Below are 19,429 nucleotides of genomic sequence, written 5' to 3'. Positions count from 1 at the left end.
TTATTCAGCAATAGGAATAGTTTTTCTGTTACACCAGAAGTAATACACAAATAACAATGTGAAGAAGCTATTATTGAAACAGCCGGTGTATTCTTTGCCTCTAATTACTATATTGCTCCATTAAAGAGTAAAGGTAATAGGCAATATCAGAGGCATCTCTCATCTCAAGCTGTTGCATGAAATAAATTATGTTCTTAGGCGAACTTTATGCTTCATATTATCATTAAGGGCATTAGTCATTCCATGTACAGTCAGTAGAGTCTTTAAAATTGGATCCCATTTCTCAACCCTGCTTACCACATTTGTTCTTATCAAAAACCTATCTAGCAATTTCACGGGATGTAATGGAAAAGCATACTGATGAGTGCTCATGAATGTATACACTGACTGAGTAATCTCACCCTGATTTCTGTAGAGGGGATGAACTGGAGTGATGCAAGTTAGCACTAGCAACTTCACTTGCCATCCATTAGAGCACATATGTGTGGCAATTTGCTTTTGGTGCAAATTTGACTGCTGCAGTCCCATCATGTTGTAAACATCCTTTTGTACTGGTCCATCTCTGTATATATAGCCCCACATGGTAGATCCAGATGTTCTTCAGTAATGAAGTCCATAATTATCCTTCTGTCCCAGGAAAATATATACAGAAGATTTCTTGAGGTGTTCTGTGTCCTCTGTATTGTCAAGGGCAGTCCTCTATTTCATCGAGGATGCTCTACTATTTGAAAGTATCTTCTATTTGGAAAACTTTAAAGATTGAAGAAATATAAGAAGGCATCTTCAAGAATTAGCATCTGAGCAACAGACTGAGCAGGCACACAAATTATATGATCACAATCTTTCCCTTGTGAAGATATGTTCTTCTGTTTAAATCTACCTTCTCCAACCAGCATCCTTCAGATGTTCTAAACCATATTTTGCATCACCCTTAGCCAATAGGCTAAGAGAATATCAGAACTGGAGTCCAATATGCAGAGGTTATCAGAGTCCAAAAGTCCTTGCCATCTTTAGGGTGCCAAGTCTAAGAAGTCTCATTTAAACTATGGTCATTACAGTTGGCTCTCCCTATCCACAGGCTCTGTATCTGCATATTCAGTCAATTGTGGGGCAAAAATAATAATTAAAAAAATCAAATACAGTACATTATCTTTTTAAAAAAATACTCACAAAAACCAAGACTGTCAGAATGGGAGGAGCAGTGTTGCCAATTTCTGGGGAATTTAATTAATTTATTCCCAAGGATTTTGATTGAATATTCCAGTAAATATTGGGGAATTCCAGGGATTTGGGATTTTGGTAAAACATTCTGGGGAATATCTTCGAGGCTTGTTGACAACACTGGGGAGGAGAGTCTTGTATGTGTAGTGGTGGTGGCAGCTGCCTTCTGTGTGTGTATGGGGCAAAGAGTGAGAGAGAATGGCCTGTTACAGACAGCCAAAATAAAGCTGCTTCGAGTCACAGTGGAGGTATGGTGTTTCAATGATGCATGCGTCCTAAGAGTCCAGAAACCACACCAAAGCCACGCTCCAGTCCTTAGGGCTGGAGCATGGCTTTGGTGCGACTTCTGGACTCTTAGGACACATGCATCGTTGAAACACCATACCTCCACTGTGACTCAAAGCAGCTTTATTTTGGCTGTCTGTAACAGGCCGAAGAGAGGGTGGTGAGTGTCAGAGGAGGAGAGAAGAGGAGCTGGAGCTTGCATGCACAGTGGTGGAGACTGCCTTCAGTGTGTGCATGGAGGGGGGGGGTGGAAAAGATTGGGTGGCCCTTTTGCTTAATATACTGTAAAGACCCTTTATATAAGGAACTTGAGCATCAGCATTTTTTTGGTATCTGCAAGGAGGCCTGGAACAAATTCCCCATGAATACGGATAACAAATGCTTAATGAATTGTTCTCTTTTGTTTTGTTTGGGTGAAACTTTTTTTCCTCCCCTCCTCTTCTTTTTGGATGATAAATCAAGTGGCCACCCTAGAATTGACGTGTATATTTCCTATATTTCCTGAGAAGTCACTGATGGCTCTGCATGAAAACAAGAAGCTCTGAAGACACAACTGTTTTTGTAGTTGTGTGGCTTCCAGTTGTTTCCAACTTATGTCACTCTTAAGAGAAACCTATCACAGGGTTTTCTTGGCAAGATTTGTGAGAGAGAGACTTGCTATTGCCTTCCTCTGAGCATGAAAGAATGTGACTTGCCTAAGGTCACTAAGGCCTTTGACAGACTGGCTTGAAAGGCTAGCCTGGGGGTAGAGTCGGGACGCAGCGTCCTGATGACTCACGCCCAGCTCCATCTCCTCAGGGTACCCTTATGCCGTGTGCCACTCTTGACAGTGCACGGCATCATGGCGTACCTCCAGCACTGTGTCCAGATGATGCAGTGCTGAAGGGGCACCATGCAGCCGCACCACTGTGGCTATGGCACTCTTTTTGCGCCCTTGGAAGACCAGATCAGGGCCATGACAGAGCAAAAAGGGGCGGCTGCAAGCCACCCCTTAAGGGCAGTCTGCAGAGCCCCTTAGTGGGTTTCCATGACTGAGCAAGGATTCAAACACTGGTCTCCAGAATTATAGTCCAATACTGTAACCACTAGAGCACACTGGCTCTGAAAACACAGGAGAATCACCCAAACTTACAACAGCTCAGAAATCAAGGAAGGAAGGAAGGAATTGAAAAGCCTGAAACTTGCTTGCATCCAGCTTGTGACAGCCACTGTTTTCAAAGGCTATTCACAATTTATATATGGTTATTTTTCCATTTTCTGCATGGAAAGTAATATTTCAAAACAAAAATATTAATTTCTTCATAGAAAACAATGTTTTGTGTGCAGATCCTATTTAAAATAATAAATCAGTTTATGATGATATAAATACCTAACTGGATGGCAGCTTAGGTTTTGTTTTAAAGAGGGTCAAGTAACAAGTTAAATATCTGGTTAACAGCTCAGTTAAATGGACAATGCTTTCTAAGGGCCCTTTCACACTAGACATTTATAGCACTATACAGTGAGGATTCGCTGTACATGGCTTGCCATCCATGGATTCAAGCATCCGCAGACTGCAAGCCTCACTGTCCCCAATGGTGACCCCTGCATGCAGCCTCCCTAACAGCTGTACATATATTGTGCTATTAGGGACAATGGGACCCGAAATCCTGCTTTTTTCATATCAGTGGGGGAAATCCAGAATGAATCCTCTACATATACTAAAGTCGGACAGTAATTCCACCTTAACTGCCATAGCTGCAGCTTGTAAAATCTTGAGATTTGTTGTTTAGTAAGGAACTAGATGTCTTTGGCTGGGAATCCTAAATAGCTATTCCTAAACTGAAAATCCTAGTATTCTCTAGGAGGGAGCCGTGCTAATTAAAATGGAATCACAATACTATAATTGTGTGAAAAGGGCCAAGGAATTAGAGACAGGTGGTTGACCAACATCATAATCATAAGGTTGGCTACTGGTCATGCCTTTTATTCTCTATTTTAAAAACAACCTGGCCTAGAAATTGTATAGAGGGAGCTACTCTATATTCCTTTCAGGTTTGCTGTACTTTGTAAGTGTAAAAGCCTCTTTCTGCCCTGCAAGATGAGGTGTCTGACTGGTGATTTCGCTTCATTCAGAGATTAAGTTATTTCATGGTATGGCTTGGAGAGCATGTTGAGATCCTAGGGGATGAAAAGTGCTATATAAATGTAAATTGTCACTGTTGTTATGCATGAACCAATGCCAAGCTTTAAACTTGCCTGACTATGAAAAATGGCACTCCTTGCTGACCTTTGCTGATAAGAGCCACTAAGATTAGAAAATCTCTAAACCATTTGGACACGAAGACAAACTCCACTTCAAAGCCTCTAAAGGGTAATACAGTTTTATGCAAGGTGAGAGCATTTGCTGCAAAAAGAAATCTATTTAATCTAGTGGATGAGACAGTGGCCAATGAGTCAGAAAAGCAGAGCTCAGTCTTCTTTAAAGGCAATGCCTCAAAGTATCCTTTCAGAAGCTAAGAGAAGATCTGCATCTGAAAAGAGATTCAAGAGTTTCTTTGCCGGAATGCTGAGTATTGATTGTTTTTAAGCATTATACCCTATATCTCAGGCATTGTGTTATATAATCCTCCCTCTGTATTATGTAGTATTTCCCTGTTGCAGTTACAGAATATGTTACTGTTTGTTCAGATAAATTGCATTCTACCATTATAGACAAAATGGGGTGGGGAACAATTTGTACTCAGAAAATTATTATTATTATTATTATTATTATTATTATTATTATTATCCTTTATTTATGAAGCGCTGTAAATTTCTGAAACTTGCCAATTTAGAGAAATAGCTTGCAAATAGCATATCCTGGTTTTAAAATAGAAATGGTAAGAAATGGATCAATTACAAGAGTCTAAAACAGTGATTCCCAAAGCGGGCAATGAGGACAGGGGAGCAGTGAGGAAAAGGGGGGCAGAAAGGGGAACCTTCAGTCAAAATATTGGAACACAAGAAAGGCAAGGGCACTCTTTAGGACCATAGAACGAAAAGCACCCTTTAGGACCATAGTGGAGATGAGGAGTCAGGGCGTGTGGTGGCGAGGAGAAGTGGCAACAAAAAGAAGCTTTTACATTTGGGACTCTGCTTAAGCTTTGTGAGTTTTGGCAGAACTTGGCTGGCAGGTTGGAGATGCACTGCCACTCCTACTTTCTGTTGGACAGGCTGAGAGAAGAGATAGCAGAAGAACAATGCTGCTGTATCTGAGAGGGATGACTTGAAACAGTGTTAAGAAAGCACTTCTCTGAAGAAGAATACTCCTCTGGAGGAGTATTCAGAGTCAGTTCTTTGAATGAGCTCTTTGTCTCACTTGCCTCTCTCAGAGTAAGAGTCCTTCTTTGCCAGAGAGAAAAGTAAGAAGCCAGCTGTGCCCCTCCCTGCCCTGATGAAGAAAGACGGAGACTCCTTCCTTACCACAGTGAAGCTTCTCCCTTTGCACCCAGTCACATTTAGCTGATATGAAATATGAAACTGTTCAGTCCATTTCTTAGGAGCAGCAACTGAACAGCTGGTTGAGAAGCAACCAGCCTTTCCCTCAAGGCTGGCATGGGCAAGAGGCTTCTCGATTGCTATTCACCCATTTGCTCAATTGCTGCTCCCAAGGTAACAGGCTGCCCAGTTGCTGCTCAACCAGCTGCTTGGGAGCTGCTCCCTTTGCACCCAGTGACCCTGAGAGCAACAACTGAGTAGTTGGCCTTTTGCTGTAAGACCATTATGAGCAAGAGTGAGGAGGGCCACTGCTACAGCTGTATTCAAACATGAGAGGCTGAGGAGGAGGAGGCAGCAATCTAGATGTGGGTGAGTTAGACATGCTGGCATGCTTGCTGCTATACAAACAATACACCTAATATCAAGAAATAGGCGCTGGTGTGGTAGTGCCAAGAGGAAAGGGGGTGGTCGCTCAAAAAGATTTGGGGATCACCGGTCTAAATTTTGATCTTGGGCCTCTATCAGCTTGATAGGTTAATTGTCTATTTTCTCATAACTTAGTTGTCTATTTCTCATAGACCATTTAACTTTTGAGAGCTAATACACACACTCACACATGTACACATTCATTTTACATTGTCTTTAGGGAAATTGTTTACTATGTTAGGTCAAGGGTAAGGTCTAGCAACATCCTTTTAGCTGATATGAAATATATAACTTTTCAGTCCATTTCTCATTATGAAGCTCATATTGTCATTCCCTGGGCATGAATAGAATAACTTGTTTTGCCTCTGCAGTAAACCTTATGTGGAAGCAGCCGGGGGGAATGAGGTAGAATGGTAGTGATCTTTATTCATTTATTTATTTTATATGCTGCCTTTCTTTCAGAGTGGGCAACTCACAGAGGAAATGCAGTTTTATGAACAATTAAAAATCATTTCACTTAAAACATTATAAATTTATTTTCAAAAGGATAGAAAAGTTTAAAAACTAAACAAAGCACATACCCCAATAAGAAGCCTCTGTGGGATTATTAAAAGCCTGATTAAATAGAAAGATCTTTGGGGTCATTCAGGCTTTTGTTTAGTGGAATGATGTGAATGACTTCACTCATGCATTCCAGGTTTGTTATTACACTATGGAATTGCATCTATGTGCATCGCTGGAAGTTTGGTTGCTCACACATGTCAACACTTGAATAAACATGGAGTTGAAAATGCAAATTTATTCAAAATGCATTCAAGGTATGGAGAGTTGAATCCTGAATTATCTATTTGCATCTATTATCTATTTGCATCAGTTATTTACACTGCTGCTGATGCATATCTTTTAAAAACTGGGGGGATGAGGGGAATGGTGTCAATTATTCCAGGTTAAGTGGGATTTTTGGCAGCTGCCCCCCCCCCAAAAAAAAACCCTAATCAGGTGTATTCAGAACTCATGTGAACAACAGAGATTCAACCTGTATTCATCCTGGATTATTTTCACTGTCTGAATAGGGCCTTTGTCTGCCAGTCAAAGGAAAGAAAGGAGGGGGCCAGCCTAGCATCCCAGAGAAGGGCATTCCAGAAGGTGGGAGCAACTACTCTCTCATTTCCTCAACAAGCAAGCCTGTGATGATGGCAGGACCAATGCCATCTTTCTATCCAAGAGATCTAAGGACTCTTGCAGGTATATATGGGGAGACAGTATGGAAAGGTGAATATGGCTGGCTATCACAGAAGTGGGAGAGAATGCAGGGAAGGGGGGAATTATGTCAGTTAAAATGTTGAGTAGGGAGAGAGTGATTATGGCCCGGTACACATGGGTGGCGAAATGGCACTCCTCTTTGCTATGCATCTGTGCAGCAGCAGCCACATGCTGCTGCTCAGATGTGCATTAAAAAAGGAAATGCTATAGGGGCAGCTCCTTTTTTGTAGCATCATAAAGGCTGTGATGCAGCCCATAACACTGCTTCTGCAGAGAGGTGTCTGTATGCGGTGCCATAGCTGCACAGCTATGGTGTCCGCCATGAGGGCACACATATCTCTGAAGTCACTAGGGCTTGGCACATCTGGACATCCAGCCCTATCGAGCCCTAATATCACCACAATGTGCCCATCTGTACCAGGCCATTTATTTATTCGACAGAGGTTTCTTTGCATGGAGGAAGAATAAGCGCTATGGATACCATGGACAGCCAAAAGAAAAACAAGTGAGCCCGAGAACAGATTAAGCCTGAATTCTCCCTGGAGGCAAAGACTATTAAATTGAGGTTGTTTTACTTTGGACATATATCATGAGAAGGCAGGACTCACTAGAAAAAACAATAATGCTAGGAAAGATGGAAGGCAATAGAAAGAGATGAAGACCTCATACTAGATGGATAGACTCAATCAAGGAGATTATTGCCCAGAGCCTACAAAACCTGAGCAGAGCATTTGAGGACAGAGGGAGTTGGAGGTGTCTTTTTCATGGGATCACCATGAGTTTAAATTAACTCTGAGGCTGGTAACAACAACAACAACATTTTTAATGCCACTTTTATACTGGAGTGGTGGGAAATCTTTTTTAGACCCAGTTGGCTGTAGGGGCCATACTCCAAAATGCATCAGGCCACTGCCCTGATGACATGTGAATCACTGGCAATAATATACAAATTGCATTCACACACAAGGTACTTTTAACATGGAATCATGGGCCCAATCCACACAGGCATAAAGTACGTGCAAAGCACGTACTAGGGTTAGAAAGGGGCATCCAGAAAGGATGCCCCTAACCCTAGTACGCACTCGGCGTGTACAAAATAACAGCACCCGTTCTACACAGGTGCCGCCATCTTGACGTCGTGGACGCATAGTGTCTGCACGTCCTGCAACGGAAGTGATGTCGCAAGTGTACCATTGGCTACTTGGGGCGCCCCTTCCGGGCGCTCTGTAACACGCCATAGTTTCAGTTCAAGAGTTGTTAGACTACAATGTTCACCATTGCAAGCCCAATGATGTTGAACCAAACTTGGAGGGTCATGGGCTCTCCCATCCTGGAGTATATCATAATTGCCTGTGTTACAGAGCAAAGTTATTCACGAATAAAGCACTGTGGTGACATAACATTCCATGTAACCATTTACTTCGAGGATAACAAAATGGCATTGACTACTACTTTATTTTTAGCTGCAAATATGCAAGTGATTCTCTTTCAGTTTTCACTCTAATAACTCAAGCATTTACTTTGCCTCAGGATGTGGCTGAAGGGATCTGCGTTAATAAACAAGACCCAGGTTCACCTCCCTTCATTGGGAAATCAAACAGTTGTGGGCGTGTATTTATATTTTTATGGTATCTTTGGAAGAATGAGATTCTGTACTTTTAGAGGGAACAAATGTCACACTTTAACCCATCCTTCTTTTCAGCCATTCTGGTTGTCATTATTTCCACTTTGCCTTTTCAAACTCTTTCCCTATTGGAAACAATGCTTTTAAAGCAAATATGGTGTGCTTCAGTACTTTGCCAGCCTCAGCTGAGCCAGCAAGTGTAACAAGCTGAATAAAATATGTAAGGCGAGCACTTGGGTCATACAACTGAAAATCTGCAATCAATCTTCCCAGAGTTGGAATGTGTCATTCATGCGCTGCTTTATATCCTGATGGCTGCAGCCATCATGTTACAGCTAGGATTACAGTTAGGAAGTAATAAAAAAGGAGAAATATGTACATTATTTTCATTCTACTTGTCAGCAATGTATAAATCCTGGATGAACAGCAAGTTGCATCTACAAATCCTGACCTGCAGAAAGGCTTATAAAGTGGGATATTATTGAAGCAGGAAAGAAGGAGCTATTTTCAGCTTTACTAGTGGTGCCCAGGAAAATATAAATCTCCTCCTACAGACCAAGAATCCTTATTACTGCTGTTATTATTAATAATCAGCCTCGTAATTTGTATAGTACCTTGCAACATATATATTGCTTTCTCTGGCTTATCTTCCTCACCAGAGCACAGAGATGATGTCTAGCCTAAGGTTATGTAATGCTAAAGCTGGCTCACGAAATAGGGTTGCCAGACTGAAAACTGGGGAAAGTTCCTGTACCTTTCATGGTTGTATAAAAGACTAAGTTTCAACAGGTGTTGCTTGTCACACAAGCAGATAAGAAGCAGAACCTGTTTAATTCCATTTTCCGTGCAACCTTTAAAGGTATAGGAGTTTTCTCTGGTTTTTATTTTGGCAACACTGCCAATAAATGTTGCTACCTGAGGCAGAACAGCAAAAGGTATCTCCCCTCCTACTTGAGTCAAGAGATACAGTATTGGCCAAATTAATTTATCTTTTGAGACAGAAAATACCAGACATATCTCTAATGGGGAATAAAAATATAATATTAATATGATAAATAATTAGGAACATGTTTCCTTTTCATGGCATGACAGAAAATGCCAACCAGCCCTTAACTAGATTTAACCAAAAAATAGTGAAAATTTATTTTGTCCAAATTTTGTTGTCGTTGTGTGCATTCAAGTCATTTCCAGCTTATGGCAACCCTAAGGCAACCCTATGATGGTGTTTTCATGGTAAGATTTTTTTCAGAGGGGTTTTGTCTTTGCCTTTCTCTAAAGCTGAGAGAGTGTGGCTTGATAATGAGTTTTCATGATTAAGCAGGGATTCAAACTCTAGTCTCCAGAAGTGTAATCCAATATTCACATCACTAAACACTGGCTCTCATTAGATTTGAATGGGGAAAAATTGAATTCTTTATTTTTCAGTCCGTGTGCTATCCCTTCTTCAGATATTATCTGTAAAATTTCCTGAATAGTAATTTTCATCTTAAAAAAGAATTCAGATCAGGACTGGGAATGGGATTACTGGCACTCACCCCAGTCTTCCTGAAAGTTTGGAAAAGTTACTTTTATGTGTACAATTTGGAAACTATCCCAGCCAGTGTGGCCAAAAACCAGGCTGCCTGGCAGACTCTGCTAGTTTTAATTTAAAAACAAAGTTACTTCACCACAGTAAACATTTCCCTGTGATTGTGACCTGTCAGTGGACATCACTTATGATTGTGCATTTAGAGTCACATCTCTTTATAGCTTACTTCTGGTAAGAGGTAAATTGACCTTCTCAGATGAAGCTTTCATCATTCCACAGCCCTGGCCCATTTATTGAATTACACTGGGGTCTTGTACAGTTTCCCCCACTAGGAACGCTTCCTTGCTTTTCTATTGCTGCTTGAGTGGAACAGTCAAAGAGTGCCTTCTAATGCCTAGCATGAGTTCTCTCTATCTGGAAATGCTGCAAATTCCATTAGTTTTCTTACAAGCTAAGTCATCCTTACCTGGAATTCTGAAATCCAAAACAGTCCAAAATCAAAACTTTTTCATGTGTTTCCAAGACAGTGACACCTTTGCTTTCTGATGATTCTGTGTATTCAACTTTGTTTCATCCACAAAATTATTTTAAAATATTGTATAAAATTACCTTCATGTTATGTATATAAGGTCTATATGAAACATAAGTGCATTTTGTATTTAGACATGGGTCCCATCTTCAAGATATCTCATTATGTATGAAAATACAGGTAACCCAAAATCCAAAATGCTTCTAGTCCCAAGCATTTCACATAAGGGAATGTCAACCTATATGCAGATTAAAAATGTCCAGCAAATTACTAGAACCTAAGCAACATTTTCATTAGCTTACCCATTCAGATGTAAGTATGGTCACCTTGAGAATAATCCACTTGTCTACATTCTCCTTAAACTACTGCCTCTTTGTAACTGCATTTGAAGAGAAATGTTACATTCCAGCAAATATTTCATTTGACATTTTATATCACTCACATCTGTCACCCAAGTTGCCTAATATGAATTGACAGGAGTGGCATGAGGCCAAGTTACTTGTCGCACTTGTGATGTGCTTGCAAGAAGATCTGTCTAACAACTGGAGTTTTCTAAAATAGAGGTTAAATCAATGATGCTTTTATGGAAAGTTTAGGGAATGCCCCTTAGATCCCTAAAAATCAGACACTGCACCTGTATGAAGTAAACAGGCCTGCAACCAGGTTTTGTTGCTGCTGTTGTTGTTATGCGTCTCCAAATTATTTTTGACTTATGGCAGCCCTCAGGTGAATGTACCATAGGGTTTTCTTGGCAAGTTTTTTTCAAAGGGGCTTGCCATTCCTATCCTCTAAGGCTGCCCCAAACCCTGAACCCCAGAGTCATAGTCCAGTTCTCAAACAACAACAAGATGGAGCCATGTATACATCTTTTGGGGAAGAATTTGTAAAAAAAAAATGTGGGGATACTAATAAAAATACTGACCATCAATCTGATGGAACTTGATAGGCATGAAAAAAGAGTATTAAAAGTCCCTTTTAAAACCAAAGGTAGCTGGTGACAAGGTGAACCCATTCTGAAGTGTACTATGAATATGAAAGGTGCCATTGAAGGTGGTGACTTTTAGTCCCCAAAGAGATCCAGCATGTTGGATAGCTTCATCTCATGTTTGGACTAAAACCCAGAATGGCTTCATTGACCTGCTGATGTGGGAGTCAGCAGCTGCCTCTATTGAGGGCCTGAATAGATTCAGAACAATGCAAATAGTCCTTCAAACAACCTAGCCCCAAATTGTTTAAGGCTTTAAAGGCCAATTCCAGCACTTTAAATTGAGTCCAGAAATAAATCGGCAGGCACAGCAGCTGGCCCAGTATTAATTAATTTAAACAGAAGATACTTCCACATAATTTGCTTAGAATCAGAGTGGTTTTAAAATAACACACACACATGGAATAGAAAGCATGAATAGATTATGGTTAATTAATCAGCCCTGAAATTCACTGTGATTTGCTCAGAGAGACTTGGCTCTCAGCACTAATATCTTATGCAGGATCTGAGTAAAGCAAGGTTACCTTCCAAATAACCAATTAACCCTCAGCATTTTTTTTCAAAATGCAGGCATTGCAGTATTCCTCTTTCAGAAGCCTCATTCATTTCCAGCAGGGCTTGCAGGAGCAGAGCACCCTGGTGATAAGACTGCCTCACTTGATTTTAGATTACAGGTTTAGAAAAGCTTTGAATTTCCTTGGAAGACAGTTTTATAATGGAACAGGAATAATCTAATAACAATGCTGTCAGCAATGCAAAATCCTGTGACATCCCTCGATAGTTCAGCCCAGTGGACATAGAAGCGATAAAGGGGCAAACGAAATGGGAGACACAAATTGAACATAAGGTTGCTTTTACCTCCAGCTGAAATCCTACACATGTGAAAGCTAAAGCACAATTATCAGGCTGCAGTAAATTTTCAGTTTGGGATTTGGTAAACCAGTTTCCATAGGACATAAGCTCTCACTAGTACCAGTGTGTGAAACACGGATACCTTTATTCTAATGTTTTCAAGGGCAAAGAGTACAACTTGGTATTAACGTTCAAATGTCACAGTTTTATCATGCCCATCACCATGACTATAGAGTCTTTGTTGTCATAATGTGACTTCAAGTTGTTTCCAACCTATGGTGACCCTAAGCATGTTCATGGGGTTTTCTTAGCACAATTTTTTCAGTGGGGGTTAAGAGAATATGACTTGCCCAAGGTCACCCAGTGCATTTTTATCGGCAAACAGGGATTCAAACCCTGGGCTCCAGGGTCCTAGTCCAACATGCAAACCACTACACCACACTGACACTCACTGTAAAATCAGCCATACTGAAAATAAAACAGAACCAGTACTTTCATTTTTGTCTTGATCTCATATAGCGTTTCTTCATAGTAGTAGTGCTAGTGCCTGGTAACACTTCCCTAGGGAATCATGTGCACAAAGGAGAAAGTCTCTGCTCGTCTGCCTACATTAAACAACTTAATACATACGTATTTGAAATTGCCTAGTCTCAGTGCTGAATTTGTAAAAGAAAGGAAAAACCCCAGCTACAAAAATCTCCTTGTGATGCTGATTCAGTACTGGCAGCCCAGCCACCCTAATAATAAAAGATTATTGCTTAAATCATGCTTATTGTCTACAGCTGGCACTATCTGCAAAGTGATTAAAGGAATTGCTATCAAAAGCAGGAAAAGGATAGCACTGGTTTTATTCAATAAGTAGTTTTCCCCTAGTTGATGCCTTCAAGATGTGTTGGACTACAACTTCTATCATTCAGCCTTTCTCACTAACGGATGGGAATTGTCGCCCAACACATTTGGAGGGTATCAAATTGGAGAAGGCTGCTATAGAGTTCGCATGGACTCTTGCCTATTTCTTTCAGTGCTGGACAGACACAAAGGATCATCTTTGTGGCCCTTTACTACCAGATAAACTTAGGCATGTGGCTACTAAGAAGAACTGAATGATGATTGGCTAAGATGCTTGCAGCCATTTACAGCTAAAATTACTTTGAAGCAAGGTTTTCTGTTTCAAGATGCCTTCCCTTTTGCTATATGCTGTAAAAGCCCATGAAGACCTTTGCCTGTCTTTATACGTCTAGCTTTTCAAATGTGTGTTTAGAATCATAGAGCTGGAAGAGACCACAAGGGCCATCCAGTCCAACCCCCTGCCATGCAGGAAATCACAATCAAAGCATCCCCGACAGATGGCCATCCAGCCTCTGTTTGAAGACCTCCAAGGAAGGAGACTCCATTACACTCCAAGGGAGTTTGTTCCACTGTCGAACAGCCCTTACTGTCAGGAAGTTCCTCCTAATGTTCAGGTGGAATCTCTTTTCCTGCAGCTTGCATCCATTGTTCCGGGTCCTAGTCTCTGGAGCAGCAGAAAACAAGCTTGCTCCCTCCTCAATATGACATCCCTTCAAATATTTAAACAGGGCTATCATATCACCTCTTAACCTTCTCTTCTCCAAGCTGAACATCCCCAGCTCCCTAAGTCATTCCTCATAGGACATGGTTTCCAGACCTTTCACCATTTTAGTCGCCCTCCTTTGGACATGTTCCAGTTTCTCCACATCCTTTTTAAATTGTGGTGCCCAGAACTGGACGCAGTATTCCAGGTGGGGCCTGACCAAAGCAGAATAGAGTGGCACTATTACTTCCCTTGATCTAGATACTATACTTTTACTGATGCAGCCTAAAATCGCATTGGCCTTGTTAGCTGCCACATCGCACTGTTGACATTTAGATTTGGGGAAATACCTTTGCTATTAATTGTTCTTTTAATGCTGTTTTACTTTTGTTTTTAATTGCATATTCATTTTTAAAGATCTGATTATTTAAATATTTATCTGTACCAGCCAGATAGTTAGCATTGTTAATGAACAATAGAAAATGCTGTTTAGAAATCATATAAATATATAACAATATGACATTATGGAATTCAGTACTAACACAGAAGTAACAAATAGGTGAGTTATAAATTTTAAGGAGGAATTTTCCAAAGTTTGCAGGTAAAACATCAGCTTTGTTCAATAACATTTCTATCCTGTTCTTCCTCTAAGGAACCAATGTTGTTTTATTTTGATATTCTATCTTTCCTTTGCCTATATGAAATCAGCAGGTAAATTTCCTGCTATCAGTGAACTTGCTGGTTGCAATGGACTCTTACCAATGAAGTGGCTAAACCAGAAATAGAAATAGAGAATATATCTTTTATTCCAAACTACCAGGGATTCCTGCAACTACTTATGACAAATTGTCTTGCAGAAGAAGGATACAAAACTTAAATATATCCACAGGTTTAATGAATCTGAATTAAATGGAATCTCTTTATTATAATCTATTAATAGTGTTGCTCCCCAGTTCATTATATCTCCAGTAGCCCTTCATAGTAGGAATTGTCTACTGAGGATACAATCCACCATGAAGACACAGTCCACCAAACACCCTGTGCCACCTTCATTCATTTAACAGAGGCTAGAACAGTAGTAGAGTTTCGTAGTCTGCACACTAACTCTGTTGGGACATTCTTTAAATTTATCTGCTAATAGCCTGCTTAATTTTATTTTTGTATCCCATGGTCCTTGATAACAGCAAACTAATTCCCATAGCCCTGTTTAATGAAAATGTGCTGATGGAACTCATATTTCACTTCATTGACCATAATGAGCTATTTCATCAAACTGTCCATATGACACCATTAGAGGGAAAATGATAAATTTACTAATTTGTTCACTTGAAATTCAGCTTAGAATTAGAAAAGGGGAAAGCAAAGAGCTCTATAGAGAGGTATTTTACACTTCAACTAAAATGATATGTCTGGGTTTCCATGAAACAAAAACACTGACTTTTGCTACATTTAATGGAGTGCAAACATTAAGTATGTGTTGATTAATTATTTGCATTGTACAAGCTCAGGAGAACAAATGTATACTTCATAAGTGCAGGTTTCCTCTTGTAGGTATCTTTAAGGATTCTGTGTTCCTAACCAATTGAAATACAATGGTTCTTGGTCCCATTAATCCAAACATTGTTATGCTCACTGGGAGAAAAAGATGGCAGTGGTTGTTTAACTCTGCCTCACTAATCATGTTTTATTGCACACCCAACAGCAAATTAAGACCTCAGTATTTGTTTTAATGATTCCAAATCTAGTGCAAGATAAATCGAGTCTAGGGGAGTCTATACCTGTGCTCGCATTTTGCAATATCCTTAAGTTACCAAAATATCTTATGACAGCATATTACAATGTCACCAGATGACATACAGTAAAGGACATTTCAGCATCATACACTGGAGTTTTATTACACATACACCAAAATACTAATAATCATCTAGCCCTTGACGCCCTATTATAATGCACAGTGAGGTGGCAAAACTTGGAGGCACCTCTGAAAGACATTATTACTGAGAGGAGCTGTTTGCTTTTAATCTACTATCTGGTATGAAAGATGTAATGGCTAAGCCTTGGAAAGCACTCAACTTGCTTTTTCATACCCTTCTTTCTGGTAAGTTTACATTACAACATGAACTCAAAGATGTACCATGTGCATAAGGATGAGAGTGAATACCTGCCGGCATAAATTTACTTCTGCAGACAGAAAAGTTTTCTGCTGATTGATCTCGGAGATCTGATCGTAGAAAGCAGAATTGCTCTGTTAGCTAGTATTTGTCAGCAGAAGACCTCAAAGGTAGGAAGGTTTGAGACAGTTGAGTGAAGAGGGAGCCAGGCTATGCCAGATCCAGTGACAGTGTTGGCAGTTCTAAGCACTTTCCAATACTCTCAGGATGGATGGGGATTTGGATTTGGCACAGTTTCAGTTGGCATGTCTTTTTTAAAGGTAACAAGGGCTCAAGTGAGTGCATCTATAGTCCAAGGCAACAGCCAGAAGATAAACCTAGCAACTCAGACCAGTCATTGGCTAGGTTACTATTTGGTAGTGACCTTCAGCCCCAACTATCAAATAGTGTTTTTGTTAGAAATCACTAAAAGGAAATATATATGAGATGTAAAACCAGAAGTAGCAAGAAGGTGGTATTTGAAAGGGAAATCCAGAAGAGTAGAAGAGGAGCCCCTGACTTTACCACTGGTAAGTAAAGAAAGAACATTAGGCCTGACAGAGGTCAAAATGACTTATTGTATATAGAGCATGCTGACTATATTATGTTGACTATGTTTCCTTAATTATACAAACAGTTCCACTTTAACTGACATGGTGGTATCATAGGGCATCCTGGAATTTGCCATTCCCAGATGGGAGCTTTAGTGCCTCATCAGTCTACAAACCCCGTGATTCCATAGGATGTTTTCATGGCAATTAAATGGAATCATAGCACTACAATTGTGTAGTGTGAGAAGGGCCCTGGAGCTTATAGGTAGGTCAGACATAGCATGGTATCATGACAATTAAATCGGAATCATAATGCTATGATTATAAAGTGTGAAAAGGTGGTCAGTGTCACATAAAACAACCCTCACCATCTAAGCCATAACAATAAACTATGTTGATCTTACTCTAATTTCCATACTCTACCACATCTTCCCTCCAACTCCTACTGACTCTCTTGACATCACATACCAGCTTTCAAAAATATGATTTCCCAAAATATGCTTTCAAATTTCCAGCCAATCACCAATCATCTCCAGCATTCCTTCACACTTACTCCTCCCAACAAACCACATCACATAATCCATCTAACATATATATGCATATTTATACAATATGGTAAAACACAACAGTTTACTGTTAAAAATTCACATGATATATGAATATATGTTATCAACATGCAGATAGGCAATGACTTTTTATTCAGTCCTCTGGCAATCAAACCGGTTGGCTGCAGATGTGTCAGTATCATTCTTTTCTTTGTATGTATGTTTTAGTTTGTGGCATGTTTCAATCAAATTATTTTTTTTAATTGTGCTTATTTTATTTGATTTTATATGAAACCACTCTGAGGGTGCATCTACACCATAGAAATAATTCAGCTTGACACCACTTTAAGTATTGTAGATCCATTATATGGAATCCTGAAATTTGTAGTTTTACTGTTCTGCCTTCTCTGCCAAAGAGAGTGGATGCATCACAAAACTACAAATCCCAGGATTACTTACGATGGAGCAGTTAAAGTAGGGTCAAGTTGCGTTATTTCTATAGTGTAGAATAGATGCACACTGAGTCCTATTTTTCATGAGAGAAATGTAGGAGATTTATCTAATGTATGAATAATGAAGATATATTATCATTAAACTATACCATATACTATGGTTTTTTTCCATAATAGTCTTTAATAGTCCAGTCATTCATGATTATCAACAACTGTCAGGGCACAAACCAGGAGATGTCTGTGATAACCTATCAGAATTTCAATTTGGAACATCCTGCTGGCAGTGAAGTATTGCCATGCTCTGGAATGGACCTGCTTGCCCAGATTGGCCATTGAACATTCCTGGACAGGAAGTCACATTAAGGGCTTTTAGGATGACTTTTTGATTTTCAGCCATTGATTCTGCCAACTTTGATTGTCATCCGTGCCATAGCTTGGATAATATCTTCATCTAGACCTTTTTAAAAGTCATATAAAGTATTCCTTTTTTTAAAAAAAAATACACAGTATATATACATTATGGTTTACAAAAAAGCTGCAGAACGATTTCCTAATCCAGTTGGATGATATCTTCCATAAATTAATTATCCCTTATTTGACTAAATGCCCCTATTCCCAGATGTATTGATAATTCCTATAGGAACTGGTAATCAGTTTTCTTTGGTAGACTTGTGCTCTACTGATTCTGTAAGCACTTTAGGGTTGAAAACCTTCCAAAGGAAAAAAGTGACCTTTAGTTGCTTCCACCTCAGAGACAGAGGTAGGAACAGTATGACCAACCAGATTTGGTTGAACTGCAGCTCCCAGCATTCTTCATAATTGTTTATGCTGCCTAGGAAGTTGCAGTTCAACAACATCTGGAGGACCTTACAATTCCCACTCTTGCTGTCAGGGTATATTATATAAATAGCTGCCTTGTTTTTCAGGTAGCACCCAGTTAAACTATAATCCTGCTGGGATGATGTATCCATATCCCTCTTAGATTTTTTTTTCAAGAAAGAAAGAAAGAAAAGGGAATTGTTAGAATTCATTTCGTTTAATAACTATGCTCAATTCTGCAGAGAGATTTGCTGCAGTGGTTTAACTATGGAAAGTTTGCCTCTACTTAACAGAGTAAGCATTACACTGAATCCAAACTTACAAAAATGTAAAATGATATTATTATAACCAACTAATAGTCCAGTTCATGCTTCAACCTTCTTCTGTGACACTGAGGGGAGAGAAAAGTGAAAACAATCCTGGTACAATATGGGTCTAATCTTTATTGTTTACATACATTTCGAATGCACCCAAGTAAGTTTGGGGAGAGGCTGACAAAAAAAAAACATACCCTACTTAACCCAGGAGAATCGATTTCAGTTTTCCCCCCAAATTTTCTTAAAAGATCCACATTGTATGAATAAGCAATGCGAACAGACCTGAGATAAACCGGGATAAAACTCTGTATGTCTTGAATGAGTTTCAAATACTGTACACCCAAATCATCAACTCCATCTTTATTTGCAGGGCTGACACGCGTGAGCAAAAAGATACAGATCCGATTAAAAAAAAATAGTGTGAACAATAAAACTAGAATGTGTGAGTGGCATTATTCACATAGACTAAAAACATACAATATCTGAATAACCCTTTATTATATAATTCTCATATTCATTTACATGCTGCCACCTCAATAATCACAAGGCTGATAATAGGTTTCAGTGTATGATGTGTGAGAAAAAGTATGTTTTTATCTCATCCAGGGCAGACTGAAAGACTAATCAGATGAGGCATTTCATAACTCTGGTGAAGTTTTAACCTTATTTCAACTTCGCCTTTCAGGTCAACAGCTATTCCTTCACATTTTATCAGTGGACCAGTCAACATGCCTGCAGCTTCATCTGTGCTATCATGTGAAATGTCTCACAGTCTGATTCATAATAATACCCGGCATCTACTGAAAAGAAAAGTACTATATTAAAGTTTCACAAAGAAGATACACCACATAAAGTCTGCACAATTGTGCTC

The sequence above is a fragment of the Sceloporus undulatus genome, chromosome 6 (genome assembly GCF_019175285.1).
Source record: "Sceloporus undulatus isolate JIND9_A2432 ecotype Alabama chromosome 6, SceUnd_v1.1, whole genome shotgun sequence".
NCBI classification, from domain to species: domain Eukaryota; kingdom Metazoa; phylum Chordata; class Lepidosauria; order Squamata; family Phrynosomatidae; genus Sceloporus; species Sceloporus undulatus.
This window is presented reverse-complemented; position numbering follows the sequence as displayed.